The sequence below is a fragment of the Triticum urartu genome, chromosome 2 (genome assembly GCF_003073215.2).
Source record: "Triticum urartu cultivar G1812 chromosome 2, Tu2.1, whole genome shotgun sequence".
Taxonomy (NCBI): domain Eukaryota; kingdom Viridiplantae; phylum Streptophyta; class Magnoliopsida; order Poales; family Poaceae; genus Triticum; species Triticum urartu.
The window spans coordinates 121605531-121612405 of record NC_053023.1 but is presented as its reverse complement, the minus strand read 5'-3'; the positions used below and the strand labels follow the sequence as shown (position 1 = coordinate 121612405).

At 43.9% G+C, this 6875-nt stretch overlaps 1 long non-coding RNA gene across 8 annotated transcripts; it reads right to left on the bottom strand.

Annotated features, from left to right (window-relative positions):
• Positions 1–377: 377 nt before the first annotated feature.
• LOC125536280 lies at positions 378–5963 on the bottom strand. 8 transcript variants are annotated; one of them, XR_007294983.1, is made up of 7 exons: positions 5203–5960; positions 4796–4883; positions 4110–4146; positions 2754–3952; positions 2251–2433; positions 1109–1225; positions 378–756 (listed from the first exon to the last, which is right to left on the bottom strand). It is a non-coding gene; the product is annotated as an uncharacterized LOC125536280 (long non-coding RNA). The 8 variants fall into 8 exon arrangements; XR_007294980.1 differs by having other exon boundaries at positions 378–2433; positions 2754–2963; positions 3529–3607; positions 3871–3952; positions 5203–5956; XR_007294982.1 differs by having other exon boundaries at positions 1109–2433; positions 5203–5963.
• Positions 5964–6875: the final 912 nt, after the last annotated feature.

Genomic DNA, 6875 nt, shown 5'->3' with positions numbered 1-6875 from the left:
TGGTGTCTTATGGGGTGGTGGCACATAGCCAGAGAATTTGGGTCTTCGCAGGTTTGGTGGTCCAATCTTCGTAGATTTTAGCTTATGCGCTTGCGAATTTGCTCATATAGACATGATGAACTTGTGTTACTTTTTTGTTGCTTTTGGTGGTATGATTTGTCATAACTTTGGAGTCCTTCTTTAACGTTACTAGATGACCCGTTGTGCCAATGGTGCAAAGGGCAAGGGCAAGCCAAGCATTTAGAGCATACACGTTAGAATATTTAGATACTGACTGGGTCATAAGGAAATAGATATTTAGGTATGAAGTTGATAGGCAGTGTTATAAGAAAGGCAAGAGATCAGTTTACTGTAGTATGGAAGCTAACTTAAGAATGTAAACAAAAAACATAGACATTTCATAACATCAAACAATTAGGGGTTGTGGTTTAGAAAAAAAATACATGATGGATCATTGCATACAGCTACGATCACAAAAGGTACACTGTGTTTTCGAATAAATAAAAAGACAACTACTCTTGACTGTCTATAACTATACTTTAATTCTGAGTCGATAAGAAAGCAACTATCCTTGTGGATACCTTTATATGCTTCCAGTGATCCTGTGAACATCTGCTAATATTCCTTAACATAAATCTCACCTTTCATCATCGTTGTCTCGGTCTTGCTGGAATCATATCCTCTACCCGCAAACTAAAATAACGGTAACAACAAATCCATCTTGAAGGTCTCACCCTGGACTCAGCCCCCGCTGATCTGCACAGGCATGGCATTCCAATAACCAAGCAAACTCAACAATCCACATCATGCATATAATATCTCAACTGGTCTTCTTGAGGAAATTGATAGCACTCTTTAACCTAGTTGATTTATGCACATGAGCTTAATGGGATATGAGAATTAGGTTCCAGCTAGAGTAAATATGCTACTGATGACTGCAGTAATTATGCGGTTCGTTTCAGGGCAACCGTTTCGGCAAAACATAAGTTTGTGTCCAACTTGCCACCTCGCACCGAGTTCCTTGGTAGACTTGTAGCAACACAAGTTTTGACAACATCTCTCTTAGCAACACCCAGCTCCCTTCTTCGAGTAAATTTGGGGAGCATACCTCTTTCCGGCGTAAAGATCTACTCCAACGAGTGAGCGAGCTGATAATGTCGAATGAATAATAGGTCCAAAAATCTTTATAAGATCCAATAGAATTTCCAAAGCAACAATAGCGTTGCTGCAAATTTGAGGCGACGTAGCAGATTAACTTCAGAATGAAATGGATCAGCTATTATATTATTGCAAGCTAAATGTAAAATCATAGTTAGTTGCAAAAGTAAGCTAAATGTTCACACACAGAGGATAGCCAACATCGCACATGGCACAAAAACACAATATAATGGAAAGTTATGTGTATATTAAAGCCTACTGGAAGTCAAATTTAAAGTAAGCTAGGAGTAGCAGCAAATGGGTTGCAGATAGCACCACTGGCATACAGGGAAAAGTACCTCGGTGTCATATCACAAGTTTTTTAGGACAACCAGCTCTTGCTTTGAGTAGCAAGCAAGAGAAACATGGGGATTTTATACATAATTAGGTTCAATAATATAAGCAGTTTCCAATGCCCTCGCGACGCCTCCCCAGGGCGCCACCAGGGGGAGATCCCTAGAGACGCCAAGCAGCAGGTTCACATGCTGTTGGTGCCATACAGTGACCTATATTCCATGGCTAACTACATCAATGTAGATTCTATGCACTCGGAGGTTGGGATTCAACTGAGTAACTGCTGCCATCTGTAGGTACCGGCTTCTTTCTTCTCTAAACGCAGAAGAAAAGGCTACTGTTCAGCTGAATCGTGACCTAGGCCTGGTGTTCTGGTTTGTTGTAGCTTAGGCCTGGTGTTCTGGTTGCAAGTGAACGTAGCAGCAAAAGTGAGTCGTAGCATTGTATGCCTGGCTTGGTTGATGAATTTGTTGTCAGAAACAACAAAAAAACAGGGTTGAACTATCCATGTGTCTCGCTCTGAACCGAATTACCCTCTCTATTTTATACATGTGTACAAGTGAACTGACACAACATTCTTCTGATTGGAATTTATTACAGAATAAACAAAATAAAGGGCATCCGTTTCCATCCATGTGAAGTGAATCCACCTCCAAGGGATCAGATTAGAGCACCCCCAAAACAAACCAGTCTAGCGAGCTAGGTGAAAATTAAATCGTTGCAAACAAGCAAGGAAGGAAGGGATGGTCGCCGTCTTACCACCGCTGTTAACTCAATGCTGCAGCAGCCAGCACGGTGCTGCTATTGGTGCAGGGCGGAAGCTCGTCAGAGAAGGCCGACTGGACCATGTCGTGGTTGTATTGGTTGCTTGCGTACCCGGATGTCGGCACGCGTCCTTGGAGGTCAAAAACAACAGCATCGTCGTATGAGCTTGAACTTTTCCTGGAAGCATGACATTGATACATGACAAAGTCATCTTGTGCAATGAAAAATGTGACTAGTGTCATCTTCAGTTGTCGATAATATATCTGAAGACATGTGCCTGGGCACCAAAATTCAGCAGGTATGTTTTTACTTGTCGGTTACAGCAAGACTGAATAGGATGAGGAGCTTCACCAATCAAAAGAGATGGTACAGTGGTTGACTAATCAAAAGATCTTCACCAATGTTATAGCGACATTAGGCATAGCACTGACACCAATTTCCAGTTACAACTTCATTACTCAAAAGAGGGGGAGCAGCAGGAAGGAAGGAGGTGGAACCTGCGGGCGTGAGAGCTGTACAGAGGCGTGTCTGCTCCAGCACGGTGTGGACGATGACGAGCTGGCGCCCCAGACACCCCCACCGGCGCTGGTGCAGTCCTGTACTGGATGCTTACGTCCTTGCAGGTCGGGAAAGATGAAGAGGAGCACCGGCATCCATTGCCGCCGTTCTCGAGCAGGACATACTCTATAAATGTATATATCATTCTCCTACATGTTCACAAACAGTAGAATATATTCATTTTTTTCATAGCATCTCTGAAGAAAATTTCTTGCGATGTATTTTCGAGTTCAACATCAATTTTTCCATCTGTTCTGCATCCTTGCTTTTCATGCCAATTTATACATTATTACCACCTCCAACAATCGATTGCCGCATGTAGAATGAAGAAATTGTAATATTTTCTAACAAATAAGTAATAGCTATGGAAAAGGATCACAAGCATTGGAAGATCTTTAAGACTGGCAAGGAACAAACAGGTTTAAGCTTTTCTAACAAATAACTAACTATGAAAGCCACACTATAACAGCCAGCTATTTCCCCTTACTAAACCCTCTTTTCCAAGCCATATCAAAGCAACAGCACACGTCTTACTATCTATTATATTATTGTTTTTTCTCTCATCAAGCAGACAGTACATATGAACATCAAAGCGCATCTTGCAAGGCTACCACCTAGCATTATCTGTTCATATGTATCATCTGAAGGAAGAAATAGGCTAGCCATTTTTCCAACAATTTGAGGGAGCAAAACAAAGAGATAAAAGATCTGTACCACAACACATAGTTGGTTTTGAGCAGTTTTTGTGAAGACATCAACTGCTTGTTCAAAGAGCAGTATGCGCTACGCAAATCTGAAGAATACAGTAGAACTTCAATCGTTAGTAGAAAACAATTGTTCTAGCCTGAATCATAGATAAGCAATTCCCTGTTAAATAGGAATGCATTGTCCGATAGTGCTAAAACAAACAATAGGTTACCCGTATGGTCACATATTTATCAAATAAATCAGTAAAATGGAACAGCAATGCATGTCAATTCCCACAAACCAGCCTAGGAGGCATATGAAGGATAACCAAATAAGCCGGGTGACGGCTATCATTGTCAAGATGCTTACTGCCTCTCCTGCTGTCTCCTACTCCTTGTCTCCTCCCAGTCAATAACAACCCCGACATCTCCTTCCGGGCAGTGACTGTGGCCTGCAGCACATCCATCCTAGTTAAGAGAAGCAAAAGTACGAGCACAATAATCTTAATATTTATTAGGATCAGAAATGTTTTCCCAAGTGACAAACTTAATATCAGCAACCCCCGCAAAAAAAGGTTTTACATCTGCAGTGTAGGGAATGATGGGTACCTTGATTAGAACAGATGGTATGATGAGGTGAATACACCTGCAATTATAAGATGGAGACATCAGGTGTGAGCTTACTGGAATACTAATGTTACAATGAACAAGTATAAATTTCCCAAACTTACAGGTTGCGTTATTACTTAAAAAAATGCTTAGCAAGATAGAAATGTTGATCCTACATAAACATGTCAGGATAATCTAGGAAATAAAGATGAACCGATGTGGCATAAAAGACATGGATATGAGAATAAAAAGGATTGCTATTAAATCTGCTACTATACTCACCGGCAAGAGCACAACAATGGCAAGAGCAATCATAGCAAATCAGGTAACTAAGATAAGCACTAACACAGCCAGAGAATATATGAACAATCAGCATGGTGGACATGCTCATTTCGACATAGTCAGTACATGGTTAACCAAGCAGATGTGAAAAAACTTCACCATCAAGCCACACATCTCATAGATCAATCAAGTACATCCTACAAACTACTTGCGCATCACAAAGGCTAATCACAAGCCTCAACTCAAGCATGCAATTATACAAACCAGATCTGCACTGTAAAAAATCAACCTTCATCAACAAAAGGAAATGAAAAACATGGAACCAGGCAAAGTCGATAAGTTCAATCAATACACCCAATCCGGCCTATACAGCGCTACCAATGAAAAGGACTAAGATGCCATACCGTCAAACAAAGGCATACTGTTTTGCAATACAATTGTTTGAGTGCTCCTCAAAATAATAGATATGATTCGTGAAGATCTAATGCAACCCTGCAAGTAAAATAAAGCAACATGAGTTAGCTCCAAAGGATATAATCTGATAAGAGATCTCACATTCCTCAAGTAATTCATTTACATGTAATAGAATGAAAGCAAAAGTCTGATTGAGATTTCTGAGCAAGCAAACAAAATATCTGAATATGGTACAATTCATAGTGAATAATTCTTTGTGTTGTTTTCTGTTTTTGGAACATCCCATGGACAAAGAATCATCTTCAATTTCTTGTTGATGTGCTTCAAGCTCCACACAAATTCTGAACAAAATTAGATCTCACACAACTGAGAAATAAAGAGAGGACAATATTTTCACCTTGGCTTGAATCGGCAAACTGGTCGTGGTGACGCCGCCCATGTAGAGAAGCACGCTTGGACAGTGAGGGAGGTGTCTTCACCTGGGGCTTGAATAAATCTGGCCATGTAGGCACAATTTGGGGAGAGAATAGCCTGGGAGGTCGATGGCGAGAAAGGCCGTGGTGGCAGCGAGCGAAAGGGGATCTGGAGTACTCCACGACCAGCACTGCATGGCTGGCGGGCCCCGCCGCCGGAGCGCCTTCGTCCTCGCGCCTCCCACTCATCCCCTCCCTCTCCTTGCTTTCCCCACACCCCGCGCAACTCCAGCGCCGGTGACGCGTAAGGACGACGGACAGGAATGGTGGAGCCCGACCTCACCAGCACAGGACGACGCTGGCTGGTGACCCTCTCCCGTATGCTGCTGCACCTCCATCTCCTCTGCATTGTCACCCTTTGCCTACAGGTCATCGTCTCCGTCGGAGAAGCCTCGGATCCAGCGGGATACAGGATAGGAGTGCAGCATGGGTGGATGGGGGGAGGACGGCGGAGCAGGAGAGAGAGGAGGAAGAGAAGGAGAGGCAGCGGCGGCTAGGAGGGAGGTCGAAGAGGATGGTGGGTCGCGTGCGGGTGGGGAGGGCGCGGCGGCGGCAGGAGAGGAGGCGGGGGTCATGGTGGAGACGCGGGTTAGGTGTCGCTAGCTACAGTTGCTCGCCCGCTTCTTTTTCTCTCTCGCTTCTCTACTTGCACGGGACGCAATGCTCGCGGCACTATTCATAGCGACACGTGAACGACGCGAGCCTGCCTAGCACCCCCTTCATCCTTTGTATGTTCAATGGCGAAGATCTTGTATATTTCGATGACATGTACGATCAGGAAATCATTCCTTAGCCAAGTACATTTAGCTATAACAGTTTCTCTTCTTTTTGGATGGATAACTCGAGGAATCTATTCATGCAGGTATACGAGTGGCCGCCGGTATGATCTATTGTGGTTTGTATCTCATGGATGTACAGAAGAAACCAGTAATCGACCGAGTATGTAGTACTAATTTTCTAAAAACAAGGGAATGGCTAGGGGCAGTCGACTGAAATTTAGTTTTGGGCCAGTTGAATCAATCTGAAGCAATAGACAGAAAAATGAACACGCCAGATTATGTCTTCTTCCTCCAACCATTATTACTTCCTAAAAACAAATCGTCTTCTGCCCCCATATTCTTCTTCCTCCCATGCCCTGCTGCCGGCAGCGCTCCTACGCCAGCCTTTCCCACCATGCCCCCCCCTTAATCTCTCCCCACCACCATGCATGCCGCCGCCCCCGATCATCCCTCTAAACCGGCGAATCGCCTGAAATTTTCCGGCGAACCTACCCCCTTCCCGAGACCCCTAAGATAGAAAGAAGGCCGCTGCTTCCCCCCGCACCTTCTGCACCCCTAAGATAGGCACCCTAAGATAAACAAGGAGACCTCAATGCTCCACGCATCTCCTGTTTCCTTCAGGCTAGAAAATCGACCGACCCAAATTCCGTTTTCAGGCAACTTGCATGCAGCTAAACTGTATGAAAATAAAGAGCCTGACCCGTACTATTCTTTTAGGGCATGGCCAATGCATAGCCCCAGAGTGATGTCTCACATGCCATATAGAATCCGATAACAGAAAAGGTAGGTTCGGATGGGGAAGCAGGATCCTCTTCAGG